At 40.7% G+C, this 15,464-nt stretch overlaps 1 long non-coding RNA gene across 1 annotated transcript; it reads left to right on the top strand.

Moving 5' to 3' along the window:
- Nucleotides 1–836: 836 nt before the first annotated feature.
- On the top strand, nucleotides 837–14,848 carry LOC102128771 (uncharacterized). Its single transcript, XR_001493354.4, has 4 exons — nucleotides 837–963; nucleotides 6,912–6,967; nucleotides 9,693–9,815; nucleotides 12,006–14,848. It is a non-coding gene; the product is annotated as an uncharacterized lncRNA (long non-coding RNA).
- Nucleotides 14,849–15,464: the final 616 nt, after the last annotated feature.

Below are 15,464 nucleotides of genomic sequence, written 5' to 3' on the forward strand. Positions count from 1 at the left end.
CAGCACCCGGATAAGCTTTACGTGTATGTATTCTTTAATCAAATATCTATTGTATATGACATTAACTGCAGGTATAAGGAGATAAGACAAAATTACGGATGTTTATTGAGTGTCTGCCATGTACCAGGCACTGTGCTAAGTTTATGAATGAGGTTTGGTATCTTGACTAAGATTTACAACTTAGTGCAAGAGGCAAGGTGTAGGCATACACTTCCTGCAGTTGGAACGCAGCAGTTCTTATGAGGAGGAAGAGTTGGTTTGAAGTTTCACCACCAGAAGTTTATATGCACCTGACCTACCTGAAGTCTACACCTCACTTTCTAGATGAATTAACGTATAAAGGGTGCTCCCCACTCTAACAGAGGGGAAGCCAGCAAGTTAATGCCTGATCACACCGTTTATACAGCACTGTGGTTAACAATCTGTCTTCCCTAAGTAACTCATTTAACCTTCGTAACAATAAGAAGCAGTTGTTCTAAGAAGCCTTTGTGTCTTTCTCTGAGATGGAGAAAGGCGCAGAAGGCTGAGTAGAATGACAAGGCAGTCATTATGGTAGAGTTGGACCTAAATTTAAGGTAACAGTCTTCAAGCACAGTGCATTTCACACCGCAATACAGCTGTTATGAACATTTGCTGAAATAAAACAGCTTGATATTCTCCTGACTCAGTCCTCTCTCACTGACACGACAGAGAGTTGGGTTGAGGTCCGGGCGGATTTAGACCCCCCCGCCCCCCGCACCAGTAAAGACACATAAGGAATCCGCCTTCCAGAAGGACGGGGGAGAATTCTGGGTGTGCGCGGCCATGGAGCGCGCGCGTGCGCGGCAGCTGCCGCTGCTGAATAGCTGAGAGGTGCACTGGGGCGGCAAGCTGGGCTCGGAGTGCAGCGGGGTCAGGATGGACGAGGACGTGTTGCACCCTGAAGAGCCTCATCATCCGCGAGAGTGGGGTGGGCAAGTACAGGTGAGGCGGGCGTACGGGCCGTGATGAGGGTGGCTGGGCTCTTTCTGCCTACGTGGCCGCTGTCTCTTGGGCCGCGATGGGAAAACCTTTAACCGCTGCAAGCGTCCACGATGGCGGCCGGGCTGGGGTCGGCCCCGCTCGCGCCCTCCTCGGCCTCTGGGCCGCGCTCTCCCGCGGCTTCTCCTCCCCTCGCCCCACCCGCGCCTGCCTGGTTCCCGGCCTCTGCCAGGCCCAAGCTCTCTGGGTCGCTCTCCCTCCTGTGGCGCCGAGAAAACACCATTCCAAGGGCCGCCGCTCCGCCGGCCGGTTTGCTGCGCGGAGCTCAGGGCGCGGCGGGCTGGTTTGGGCCCGAATCTGGCCGGGGGGCGCCTCGCCTCGAGCTCTTCGGGGTTCAGGTTGCCTGTCACCCCGAGACCCGGAAGACATAACTTTCCCACTTGAGGGTTTCTGTGGGGCCTTCTCTAAATACATAATGTCCTCGGGAAGTTTCGTGACGCCTTAGGTCCCATTCCTGGCCTGTTTGGGCGCAGCCTAATGTCGCTTCTTTTACTTTTTTATTAGTCGGCTGTGGAAGAACTCCTGGATCTTGTGACTGCTGGAAAATTTCGCTTTAGTGTAAGTGGTCCACAGCTGAAGCAGTCGGACCACCTTTGAAAATAAAATGTAATTGTTATTTCTCATTTTGCCACATCCCGTGGAGACAAAAGATTAGTGTTGTCTTTTCATTTTTGACTTTTTTCCTTGGGGAAAATAATATTGACAGTGGAGTTGAGTATAAGGTAAGACATGGATCTAGGTGGATGTTGCTAGAGGGTTGTGATTTCATCCAGGTCTTGGAACAGAGTTCTCCAGGTGAAGTCATTCTTGCCGTCTGATTATGAGTAGGTTATGTTCAAGGCCGTCCTGATCCTTAAACCACATTTAGACTCCAGGAGCTGTAATCAGTTTCATATTTTAGCTATAGCTTCTGATACACATATCTTTTTTTTTTTTTTTTTTTTTTTGAGACTGAGTCTTGCTCTGTTGCCCAGGCTGGAGTGCTGTAGCGAGATCTCACCTCACCGCAACCTCCGGCTCCTGGGGTCAAGCGATTCTCCTTCCTCAGCCTCCTGAGTAGCTGGGATTACAAGTGTGTGTCACCACGCCCAGTTAATTTTTGTGTTTTTAGTAGAGACAGGGTTTCACCATGTTGGCCAGGCTGGTCTCGAACTCCTGACCTCTAGTAATCCACCCGCCTCAGCCTCCCAAAGTGCTGGGACTACAGGCATGAGCCACCGCCCCTGGCTGATACGTATCTTTCAAATAACTTGTTATTCATGTAAGATTTTACAAATTGAGGTATCCTTATACAAAATAGAATGAAAGCTTTCCTCATGTACCATAAAATTACAAAGTTTTATACCTGTGTAACCAGCACGTTCTGCACATGTATCCCAGAACTTAAAGTATAAATAAATAAATAAGATTACAAAGTTTTACTTTTTTAGCTACTTCAGGATTTTAAAGCTTACTATGTAATAGATTCTGAAATTTTTTGTATTTTTAAAGTTTGACAATACATTTTTCCAGTACTCCTCACTTAATGTACTCTATGTCTACTATAGTCAGAGGGATTTGCACATACCAAGGAATAGAATAATGAAACACTATGGGTAAGCAAACCAGTATGATTTGTGTGTATGTGTGTAAAACGGATGAATAAAATTATTTACATGATCATCTGTTATTGCACGTACATATTTGAGGGTTAAAAAGTTAATGTAATAAAAATTGCCTTAATAGGAATTTCATAACCTTGTGATCTTTCTTTTTCATTTCTCTCTTTTTTCCTTGACATATGGTTCTCATTTAAGTTCAGACGTATGAAATTGGCATTTTTGAAGTCACGAATGGTTGGTTGTCATTTCATGTAGTTCAACCCAATACATGAAATTGGGTTGAAATTGGTTAGCACTTTATGTAAATGTATTGCATGGGTGACAAGTTAGGGTGGTTAAAATTTTCTGGAAAGTTAACTAGAGTATATAAATGAGTTTGGTTCCCCGTCCCCCCTGCGCCACCGCTTTTTTTTTTTTTTTTTTTTGAGATAGGGTCTTGTTCTGTCACCTGCTGGAGTGCAGTGGTGTGATCACAGCTCACTGTAGCCTTGACTTCCCGGGCTCAATCGATCCTGCCACCTCAGCCTCCTGAGTAGCTGGGACTATAGGGACGAATCACCATTCCTGGCTAGGGTTTTTTATAGAGACACGTTCTTGCTGTGTTGCCTAGGGTGATCTCGAACTCCTGAGCTCAACGGATCTTCCTGCCCTCAATGGATCCTTGCAAAATGCTGGGATCATAGGCATAAGCCACCATACCCGGCTCTACTTTAAAAAATTTTTTTTGTAGATGGGATTTCCCTATGTTGCCCAAGCTATTCTGAAACTCATGGGCTCATGCCATCCTCCAGCCTTGGCCTCTCAAGAGTGCTGGGATTACAGGCATGAGCCATGGCACTCAGCTGAGAGTCCCTTTTTAGAATAAGTTCTGTTAAATGGGTTTATCAGTCTCTCTAGTTCACTCCCCAGAAACAAATTGTATTTAGGCCTGATCTTTTTTAAACTTTTCCCTTATTGCATAGTGGTGGATTATCAATTGCTCACTGCAAAATTTTGACACTTTACCTCTTTTGTGAAAGGATTGCATTTAGTGAGAAAGTTGTCTTATTTGGCTAGATATACATTATTGTCCTATGTGATATGCTATGGAAAAGAACCTTAAACACGTAATCACCTTTCTGGATAAGAATAACTCCACTAAAATAGAAGTCTATATTTAAAGTGAGTGAGTACAGAAACGTTTGTCATGGATGTGATCTTAAAGGGTTGTTTTTTACCAAGTTTTTTCTGTTTCTTTACAGAGCTGGAACTAGTGGAAGTGAAATAGCACTCATGTTGTTGGGGAATTATTGTACGATGAAGGATGTCTTTAAGCCACAGTAGTGGATTACTTTCTAGTTTATTTCTTGGTGTTGGAGTCCAAAGGGTATATGGTAGTAATCAGGAGATCAGGATTATGAAACTGGGGCTGCCACTTGTGTGGCCTTATGTGTGATACTGGAATGCTCTAGGCCTTCATTTCAAAAGTGAGGGGGTTGGAATAGATACCTCTCAAACCCTATCTAGTGTTGACTGTGTAAGACTCCAATTCTGTGGCTAGACCCGGTGAGGTAGAGGTAGCAGAGTGTATCAAGAACTGGAAGGGATTAAAGAGGCCTGTTACGTAAATTGCTGTCCCTCCTATGCTCCTAGCCTTGCCATTCATTTTGGTGAATTTCATTTGTAGATAAAGAAATGCAGACTAGTTATAATCACATTCTGTTTGTTTTAAATTTGGTCTTACCTAAGTGCCATGGTGGTAGTTACTCCTTCCATCTCTACCTCTGCATGGAAAGCATTTTGCTCCTTTAACTTTGAAATATGAAGGTGTAAATATACAATACTGTAAGAATGGTGCTTCTGCCAAGTGCAGTGGCTCATTCTGTAATCCTAGCTACTCAGGAGGCTGAGGAAGGAGGATCACTTGAGTCCAGGAGTTTGAGACCAGCTTGGGCAACATAGCAAGGCCATGCCTCTAAAAAACTGAAAAATAAAAAAAATTAGTCAGCCATGGTGATGCTAACCTGTCATGCCAGTTACTTGGGGGGCTAAGGTGGGAGGATTAGTGAGCTAAGATTGTACCACCACATTCCAGCCTGGGTGACAGAGTGAGACCCTGTCTCTTAAAAAAAAAGGGTGCTTCTTAATCATTTTGAGATTGCCAGTTCCTTTCAAAATCTAATACAGAAATGGACTCTTTGCCCCTTTCAAAGTCTAATAAATAGAGAAATGGACTCTGCCTAGAAAAATGCACACATAGAATTTAGAATACATTTTGGGCTACCAGGGTACCCCTTGCTAAGATCTGATATATACCCAGAGCCTGTATTAAAATTTGTTACTTCACACCATACCACCAATTTCCTGCCTCTCCTGACCAAGTACCGTTAATGACAATGGCGGTTGTTAAGGATTAGCAACCATGAGAGAAAAACCTCTGGCTTTTTGTCTGTACATTGCCATATGTTCAATAAGTAATACCCAATATCATTATTACTTGTATTATTATTATAATATTATTATTACAACTATTCTACAACGTTATATTAACTTAGGTTTTTGTAGTAATCTTTTCTGTGGTGACCGCATATCTTTTCTATTTTTAAATTATGGGTAACTGAGTATTGGGAGAAAAGAAATTTTTTATAGGTTTCATTTTAGAGTCTTAATAGTGCTGTCACCTAACTTATGTTCGAAGTAAGTAAATATAGTTAAGATGTTAAATAGAGAATTATAGAATTTGACTCTCCTGTTGTACTTTGATTCTGTGGTGCTCGTTTTATGGTAAACACAGGAAAACCAAGTAAGGTAGAGTTAATCCTTCAAATATAATTAATGACACTGGGTTTGGAAACTACCAGGAAGCCATTATGTTTTGCGAAATACTCTGTGGACAAAACATATCGCTAGCAGCAGTAATCACAACCTTATGAATATTACAGTCTAATTAGAAATTAGAATATTAGAAATATAAGATTTTTCTATAATTTTAGACATCTGATGACTGTTTCTTTGATATTATTAATAAAAACAGATCAACAGAACAGACTGTAGAAGTTAACGAGGCAAGATTGAATGATTTTAAAATTTAGGGCTTTAACATTAGGTTTTATTTTTGAGGAGCTTCTGATTGACACTTCTGCTTCATAGTAAGTAAAATAATTCTGGAAGATGGAAAATCTTAGAGTACCCTTCTAATCTGGTGTCTTTTGCTTTTATCCTTCCTTTCTAGTTTCTTACCATTTCCTAGGTTTAGTCCTTTGTTCTCTCCCGCCATAACCATGGCAGTTGACTTCTGTTGATTGTTCTTCCATTTTTTGTTGGCATTAACTTTTCAAAACAAAGAGTACTTCTTGTCATAACTTTCTTTAAAAGCCTTCAGTAGCTTCCAGTTGCCTACTTGTTTTTATAAACCCTACCTGGTGTTTGCCTGAGTATACCTACTCTGTCCTGTGATCTTTTTTTTTACCTTTTTATTGTATCTTTTCTTCCCACTTAGGCAGTAGCCATACTGCATGTTACAGAATGCTAGGCTTTGATATCTTTCTGTTTGTGCTTGAATTTAAAGTGGATTACAGGTCAGATTTTTTAAGTTACTTTGTTTCATTCCAAGAAACTTTATTTTTTCCCTTTTCATCCATGTCAATTAAAGTGTGACATGTTGCTAGTATCATTTTCTCAGGACATCAGAACAGTTAAAAAGAACAACAAAAAATCCTCACCTTTTGAACTTGGGGGATTGTGTAGGAGAGTATGGGGAATATATTTAATAGTAAACTACTTTGCTCTTGGCAGTTTTTTTTTTTTTTTTTTTTTTTGAGACAGAGTCTCGCTCTGTTGTCCAGGCTGGAGAGCAATGGCGCGATCTCGGCTCACTGTAGCCTCCGCCTCCCGGGTCCACGCCATTCTCCTGCTTCAGCCTCCCGAGTAGCTGGGACTACAGGTGCCCGCCACCATGCCTGGCTAATTTTTTTGTATATTTAGTAGAGACGGGGTTTCACCATGTTCGCCAGGATGGTCTCGATCTCCTGACCTTGTGATCTGCCCGCCTCGGCCTCCCAAAGTGCTGGGATTACCGGTGTGAGCCACCGTGCCTGGCCGCTCTTGGCAGTTTTTAAATTGCCTTTCTAGTAATTTAATTCTTCTCTGTATGCTTGCTCTGAGGCAGTATTCCTAGAAGCAGGCCTCCATCAGTTATTTTTATTTGCATTTAATAAATTATGACGAGATATAATAATCACGAACACACTTATCATATGATTAGAAAGAAAAATTCTAATTCCTAACCTGTCTTTTTAATATCTCTTTCAGCCTGCTCTTGAGGTTCACAGATGACACCTTTGATCCAGAACTTGCAGCAACAATAGGTAAGCCTGTGTTTAAAAATTCAATAGAAATGTCTAATATTTTGTTGCTTTTGGGCTTTTTTATCTAAATTCTTCTACCTTCCTCTTACCACCCCACCACCTCCATGTCTGTTGACATTTTATTTGTCCTTCAAGATTTAACTTTGGTATCATTAAATCTCTGAGGCCTTTCTAGATCTTACCAAGAGAAAATAATTTCCTTATCTGTTGTCTCATGAGACTTTATTAAAACTACTGATATTATGGTTATCCGTACACACATTTCTTTCCTGTATTATGGATTGTCTTTTATTTTGCAATATACAACAGTTATTTGAGTACTTACTGTATGCCATGCACTGTTACTAAGAGGTGGGGTTATAATATTGAATAACATAAAATTGGTGTCTGTCTTCATGTACCTAACAGTAGAGTACGTTAATTTTGTATGTTCAGCATTTGCTACAGTGTTTGACATGTATTCTGATCTTTGCATATGTATTGATATTAGTTATTAAGGACTGTTAGGAGCAGTGATACTTAAATGCCTTTTAGACATAAAATTTAGATGGCCTGAAAGTGGTTAGTAACACTAACTTATAAGAGTATATGAGAAGATAGAGGTAAGTATTTTGGTATCATGTGTTTAGACCGTAGACAAGAATGTAAAGGAGTGAAAAGACCACTTGGAATAGTTGAAAGGTAGCTGAGCTGAGTCAGAGCTAGGTAATAGTCTTGGCTTTGCCTTGAATTAGGTGTAATCTCGACTTACTAACGTCATCTGTAAATTGGGAGGTTTTGGGGAGACAATACTTTTTTTTCCTGAGCTTTGAAATTTGATGATCTGATGAGATTATAGTAAAGATGATCCTGGCAGTATTATTAGGGAAAACAAATAGTTTATCTTAACTGCCTTTATTTGTTTACATTTATTGTATGTCAATTTTTTTCAGACTCATATATTTCTAAAAATAGGAGAAATAATTCTTGTGTATCCTACTAAATTACTCCATCCAAATGTTAATATTTGTCACATTTGCTTTATCATTCTCTACATACACACACAGTATTCTTTTAAAAAACTGCATTGGCTGTTTTTCTGATTTCTTTTTTAAAATGAATTATTTTGAGAGTAGGCTTGCAGACATGATGTCTTTAATGTCTACATCATATATTTCTTAAATCAACATGGATACAACTCTATTGTCTATGCACAGATTTTGTCAGTTGTCCCATTAATGTCCTATATAGCAAAAGAAAAATAATTTATTTGGGGTTTGGGATCATACATTGAATTTAGTTATTTCTCTTCAGTCTCTCTCTTTTTTTTTTTTTTTTTTTTTTTTTTGAGTTGGAGTCTTGCCCTGTCGCTCAGGCTGGAGTACAATGGTGCGATCTCAGCTCACTGTGACCTCTGCCTCCCAGGTTCAAGTGATTCTCCTGCCTCAGCCTCCCAAGTAGCTGGGATTACAGGCATGTGCCACTGCGCCCAGCTAATTTTTGTATTTTTAGTAGAGACTGGGTATCACCATGTTGGCCAGGCTGGTCTCGAACTCCTGACCTCAGGTGATTCGCCTGCCTCGGCCTCCCAAAGTGCTGGGATTATAGGCATGAGGCACTGCGCCTGGCCACTCTTCAGTTTCTTTTAATCTGAACGGTTCTTCAGTCTTTGTCTTTCCAGGGCCTTGATATTTTTGAAGAGTAAATAATTATTTTGTAGAATGCCCTTTAATTTACATATATCCAGAGTGTCCTTATGGTTGGATTCAGGTTATGCACTTTTGGCAGGAATTCCACAGAAGTGTTTCTCAAACACAGTGTCGGGAGGCACATGGTGTCTGTTTGTCCCATTTACTGGTGGTGGGACTTTGGTTACTATTGGGTGATATATGCCAACTTTTTCCTCTGAAGTTATTATTTTTCCCCTTGTAATGAATATATTTCTTTTGGAGAGATACATTGAAACTATATTAGATGTACTCCTTTTCATCATATATTTTGTCCTCTTATTTTAGCATCCATTGATACTTCTTGCCTGTGACAAGCAAAAAGGACAATGTATGATCCTGCCATTCTAACTGTGGTGGTTATCAAATGATGATATTTTCAAATGCGATCACTCTGTCTACTTACCTTATTTGAAATTCTGTTAGGAAGAGCTCTTTTGTTTTATTTTTAAATTTGAGACAGTCTCACCCTGTCACTCAGGTTGAAGTGCAGTGGCATCATCTAGGCTCACTGCAGCCTCCACCTCCCCGGTTCAAACAGTTCTCCCACCTCAGCCTCCAGGGTAGCTGGGACTACAGACATGTGCTACCACTAATTTTTGTATTTTCAGTAGAGGTGGGGTTTCACCATGCTGGCCAGGCTGGTCTCGAACTCCTGGCTTCAAGTCATCTGCGCACCCCGACGTCCCAGAGTGCTGGGATTACAGGCGTGAGTCACTGCGCCCAGCCAAGAGCTCCTTTTTGTTTTTTCTTTTTTTGCGAATTCAGATTTTGTATATTCAGGAGTTTTATTTAAACTTTGAATCTGAAAGAAACTTTAGGAGGAACTCATAGATTTGTGGGAAGAAGCAAATCTACATTATTTTCTCTCTTCTAAAATCACAATCCATGTATTTTGATCTTTTACTGAATTTTAACATATTGTTTCGTCACTAACATAAAGTGTTTCAATAGTGTTTGTAACTCACACACAAATACTGGAAATAAAAGTTATTTACCTGAGTCCATTTTTGTGGCAGGCAGTTCACTTTACATCGCTTTCCAGACAACTGGAATTTGAGGCAACGTCTATGACAGCGATCCCTTTGTTTTCACCTGGCGTGTGTTCTCATCAGACTGCTTGCCGTCACATCGTGCTTCAGGTAAAAAGCTTTTATGAGTTTTTAAATCTCTTTGTGAAAAATATTTTATTGTGGTAAAATATGTATGACATAAAATATGCTATTATAACAACCCTTAAATGTATAATTTGGTGGCATTAATTACATCCATACTGTCATGCAGCCATCACAACTGTCTGTTCCCAAGTATTTTTCATCACCCCAAATAGGAACCCTGTTATCATTCTGCAGTAACTCCCCATCACCACCAGCCCCACATTGCCAGTTGACGTTTAATCTACTTTGTCTCTGTGAACTTTCCTATTCTAAAGATTTCATATAAGTGGAACTATATGTTTGTCTTTTTGTGACTGGCTCATTTCACTAGGCATAATGTTTTCAAGGTTCATCCTGGTAGCATGTATCAGAACTTCATTCCTTTTTATGGCTGAATAATACTGAGTCCTCCAACTCTGTTCTTCTTTTTCAAGATTATTTTGGTCATCTGAGACTCCTTGCAATTCCATTTGAATTTAGGGATTGGCTTCTCTATTTCTGGGGGGAGAAATGATTCTCAGAATTTTGATGGGATTGTGTTGAATCTGTAGATTGTTTTGAATAGGACTGGTATTTTAGCAATATTGAGTCTGCTAACCCAGGAACTAAGGATCTTTCCATTTACCTACGTCTTTTTATGTTTCTTTTACCAATGTTTGGTAGTATTCAGCATGTAGGTCTTTCACTTCCTTAGTTAAATTTATTCCTAAGCATTTTATTTGTTTAGCACTATTTAAATGGAATTGCCTTCTTCATTTCCTTTTTAGATTGTTCACCGCACATGTACAGAAAAGCAACTAATTTTTGTGTGTTGATCTTGTATCCTGAAGCTGTGCTGAATTTATTAACTCTAGTAGTTTCCTTCTGGATTCACATGGATGTACTTCCAGCTACTTGGGAGACTGGGGCAGAAGGATCAGTTGATCCAAGGAGTTTGAGGCCAGCCTGGAAAACACAGCAAGACACCTACAGGTATGTGCCACCACATCTAGCTAGTTTTTGTATTTTTAGTAGAGATGGGATTTCACCAGTTTGCCCAAGCTGGTCTCGAACTCCTGGGCTCAGGCACTCACTCTACCTGCCTGAGCCTGCCAAAGTGCTGGAATTACAGGCATGAGCCACTGTGCCCAGCCTAAAACTGTGATATCTTGTTCTCATTAATAGCTGTAGAAATTATAACTTTTGGCTGGGTGTGGTGGCTCACTCCTATAATCCTAGCACTTTGGGAGGTCGAGGCGGGCAGATCACCTGAGGTCAGGAGTTTGAAACCAGCCTGGCCAACATGGTGAAACCTGTCTCTGCTAAAAATACAGAAAACCAGGTGTGGTGGTACACATCTGTATTCCCAGCTACTCAGGAGGCTGAGGTGTGAGAATCACTTGAACCTGGAAGGTGGAGGTTGCAGTGAGCTGAGATTGCACCACTGCACTCCAGCCTGGGCAACAGAGCAAGACTCTGTCTCAAAAAAAAAAAAAAAAAAGAAAGAAAAGAAAAGAAAAAAAATTATAAAAATTATAACTTTTTGTAAATTTTTATTAGGCTGGTGTCTTTTACTATTTCAGTTGCATAAATATCATTTGAGGTGGGCCTGGTCTTTGAAGGCTCTTTCCAGCAGGTGTCTCTTTCACCAGGCTTATTTATAAGTCTTTATTTTTTTTTTACGGTAAAAGAAAGTCTATAATATATCAACTGTGCAAGGGAAGACAACAGTAAACTTACAAGTCTCTTTCCAGCTATCTAAATTAGTAATTCAACAGGACAAAATAAAGACATGTTTAGACAAGAGCTTTATCTCTGTGCTGCCTCCTGGTTAATTTCCTTGGTTTTGTCTTTCAGTGTATTAATTCTTTCCAGCTGTATTCAGTCTGCTGCTCAGTATGACCAACAAGCCTTAGATTCTCTGTGTGTGTAATTTTACTTCTAGAAGTTCTATTTGGTTCTATTGCAAATCTGTTCCTTGATTTCTACTTTATACTTTTATGTCCTTAATTTGTTTAATTACACTTATTATAGTCTTGTTCAGATAGATCAAATCTGCTTGCTCACATTTTCTCTTCTCTCTCATTGATCATATGTTTTATTATTTGGGATTATGAGCTCATCTTGAGTGAGAATCTGCAATGATTTGATTTAGGCATTTATCTTCCAGCTCTGTTCTGTATTTGCTTCTTCCAGAAATGCAGGAATCACATGAACCTGTCCATCCACAGATGAAATGGTAAATAAACTGCCATATTAGATACATAACGGTGTACTCTTCAGCCATAAAGCTTTGGGAAACCCTGTCATCAGCAACCACGTGGAGGAACCTCTCCATCCACAGATGAAGGGATCAGGAAACTCTGGTATATATACTGAAGGGAAATGCTTTTTGGCTACCAAAATAATGAAATTATGTCGTTTGGAGCAACACAGAAGAACCTGTCCATCCACAAATGAAGACATCAAGAAACTCTAGGATGTACACAAGGCAAAACACTTCAGCCATCAGAATCATGACATATGTCACGTGGAGCAACCCAGTTGACCCGCCAAGGCTGCCTCTTCCTCCACAGGCGGATGAACGCTGTGGCTGCTGCTCCTGCCTGGGCCGTGCCCTGACGCTGCCAACACCACTGCTCCTCTATTTATAAGTCTTAATAGGGTTGCTGACCCAGCTATAGCTGAACAGCTGACATGTACCTCATGCTAAGCCGGGTGCTTCATATGTATCTAACTTGAAAAATGCTGAGCTACTTACCTTAACACCATTAACTTTTACTTAAAAGTTTGTTTTTCTTTTTTAATCCAAGCGAGCTCCAAACAAGTTTTAGGAGGCTCCTCAAAGCCAGCAAAGACTTTAACTGAAAGTAGAATTTCAAAGTACTGTAATTGGATTAGAAACCAAACCCCAAAATTAAATGTGAAGATTAGTGTCCGTACTGAACCGGCCCATCTGGTGGACACAGGATTTGTGTTATCGACCACAGTGTTACCCAGGATTCATGATTTCTGGAGTTTGTCAGTGTTAAGAAAATTGGATTGAGTACCAAATACAGCAGAGCAAACCCAGATTTGAGGCAAGGACCCTATAAAATAGTCATGCAGTACTTTTGTTAGGGTTCTGGGCACAAATCTTCCTCATCCCTCCCACCTTCTCCTGGCCTGCCTGTAAACCCGAACCACCAGGTACCTCAATTTTCTTCAAGGTCAGGCTGTTCTTAATGTTGCTAAATTGATCAAGGAAATGGGTGAGCCACTGCTTGCTCTGCACATAGTCCTCAGGGTGCTCAGGGTTCAGGCAGTACAGCAGCTGCATGGTTTTGGCCCGAAGGAGTAACTGGTCCATTCCTAGGCTCTCCCCAAAGATGTGTCCTCTGAAGAAGCTGGTCAGGTAGAGGGGGTGTCCACCATGGTTGTAGATGGGGAAGGAGATGCTGCTCAGGTCGAGCATTTTGTTCACCTGCCAGGCGTATAGGAGCGGGTTGGGGGCACCACGCAGAGCATCTTGTACCTGGCCCACACCTACTGGTACTGGATCTGGCTTACGTTTCCCTGTACCACACACAGATCCTGCACTGTACTGTCCAGTCAACTGACTTCAGCAAAGATGTCTGGGTCCAGCAGTGAGTTACTGTGGAAGGCCACCAGAATGGAGGTGATTATCAGCCTCGGTGCTCTTCCTGGAGGCGGAGAAGTGGTTGGAGTCCTCTGTGGTGAAATGGCCCTGCATCAAAGTGGGAGACATTCAGAATCAAGGTGAAATTGGCCTCAGTGCTGGTCCTGGAGGCGGAGAAGCGGTCAGTGTCCTTGGTGGTGAAGTGGCCCTGCATGAAACATCACTCCCCCTTGGCCGGTGAAAGAATAAAATAAAGCTGGCCACTTGCATTTCCCTTTCAGTTTATAGAATACATGTTTTGGAAATAGTGTCTTCTAGATCTGTCTTTTTCTTTTCTGATTTAACTTATTAGTAAAGCTAAGTTTTGTCTCTTCATAGTGTTGCTTTTGTTTCAAAAGCTTCTATGAGATTTGTTTACTGTGTGTGGCTATATGGCAGACAATTTGTTCAAGTGGCCTGCCTCCTCTTTCTCACATTGACCCCTTCAGGAGGAGTTTTTCAAGGGTAATGAGTCTTCTCTCTGAGATAAGAATAGTAGCCAGAATTAAGAAGGTAAAGTGCATTGTGGAATTAAATCCTGATTCCAGTGGAAACTTAGTTTATGGCCTTAGACAAATGTTTACACTTCTGATCCTCAGTTTTCTCTCAAAGAACTTCTGCTCATATCCAATTCCTATTAAGTGGAAGTACTCTAACCTGGTATTACTAATATTCGGTTAGATTTTTTCCTAATTTTAGGTGTTAGAATATATCCTAATGTTACCAGTTCTTCACTGTTACTAAAGTGCACGTTAGATTTCTTCAATGATTTTTTTTAATTGGCATGGTTGATACAAAGCATCCTTCTATCCAAATACTGTGCTCAGTCGCCTAAGTGATAGTTTAGAACCATACTATCTCTCTCTGGAAAGAATGCTGGGGCTCCTGACTACACACTTTGACTAGAGGGGAAAATACTCCTCTTGTATTTATGATGGTTTTTCTTTCTACTTGATTAAGAAGAGAGTACAAAAAGGTGCTTATTGAAGCATTGTCAATTTGGGAACAAGATTCTCAGGAATGAAAAATTTGTGACTGTTCTCAGCATGAAAGGGAGAGAGAAGATTACCTGATCATTACGTGCTTATTTGAAAGTCACTTTCCTCCCATGTCTCAGCATCTCACTTTTTAGAATGCACACTGAATGCCTGGGATCTCTTTGTTTTAGAACAGACAAAGTTGCATTGTTAAAGGAATAATATTTCCAGGGAAAAGGCTCAGTGCTCAACGGTTACTCTATAAAGAGATTTGAAAAGAAAGTCAAGGGAAGGTAAGGAAGGCAACATGGCTACCAATCTCGTGGGTTCTACTAGCGTTATTTCATGAAAAATGTCACCTTTTTATAGGAGAGAATAAATCTGAGAATCAACTGGCATCTAAACTCCATTTCTTGTTTTGTCACTGCTTCCCTGATTGACTATGGAAAATACATTTAGTCTTTTGATACCTTGGTTTCAACAACTATAACTTGACTTAAGAACTTTTGTGCATGGACTTTGTAATAGTTATCTATTTCTGCCTACAAATTACTTCAAAACTTAAATTGTTGTTTGAAACAACAAACACTATCTCACAGTTTCTGTGGGTCAGGAATCCAGACATGGCTTATTGGGTAACCGCCTCAAAGTCTTACTAGGCTGTAGTACAGTTATTGGCTGGAGCTGCTGTTTCATCTGAAGGTTCAATTGAGAGAGGATCCACTTCTGAGCTCACTCACATGGTTGCTGGCGCAATTCAGTTCCTCCCAGCTATTGGATTAAAGGTCTCAGTTCCCTACTGAGTGTTGGTCAGTGAATTTCCCTCAGTTCTTTGCCATATGGGGGTCCATAGAACAGCTCACTACATGGCAACTGGCTTCTATCAAAGTGAGCAATAAAGAAGTAAGCAAGAGAGGTTTGCAAGACAGAAGCTACTACGTCTTTATAATCTAATCTTAGAAATAGCGTCACATCCCTTCTGCCATATTCTGTTCATTAGAAGCAAATCTGTGGGTCTAG

This window comes from Macaca fascicularis, chromosome 9 (genome assembly GCF_037993035.2).
Source record: "Macaca fascicularis isolate 582-1 chromosome 9, T2T-MFA8v1.1".
Lineage (NCBI taxonomy): Eukaryota > Metazoa > Chordata > Mammalia > Primates > Cercopithecidae > Macaca > Macaca fascicularis.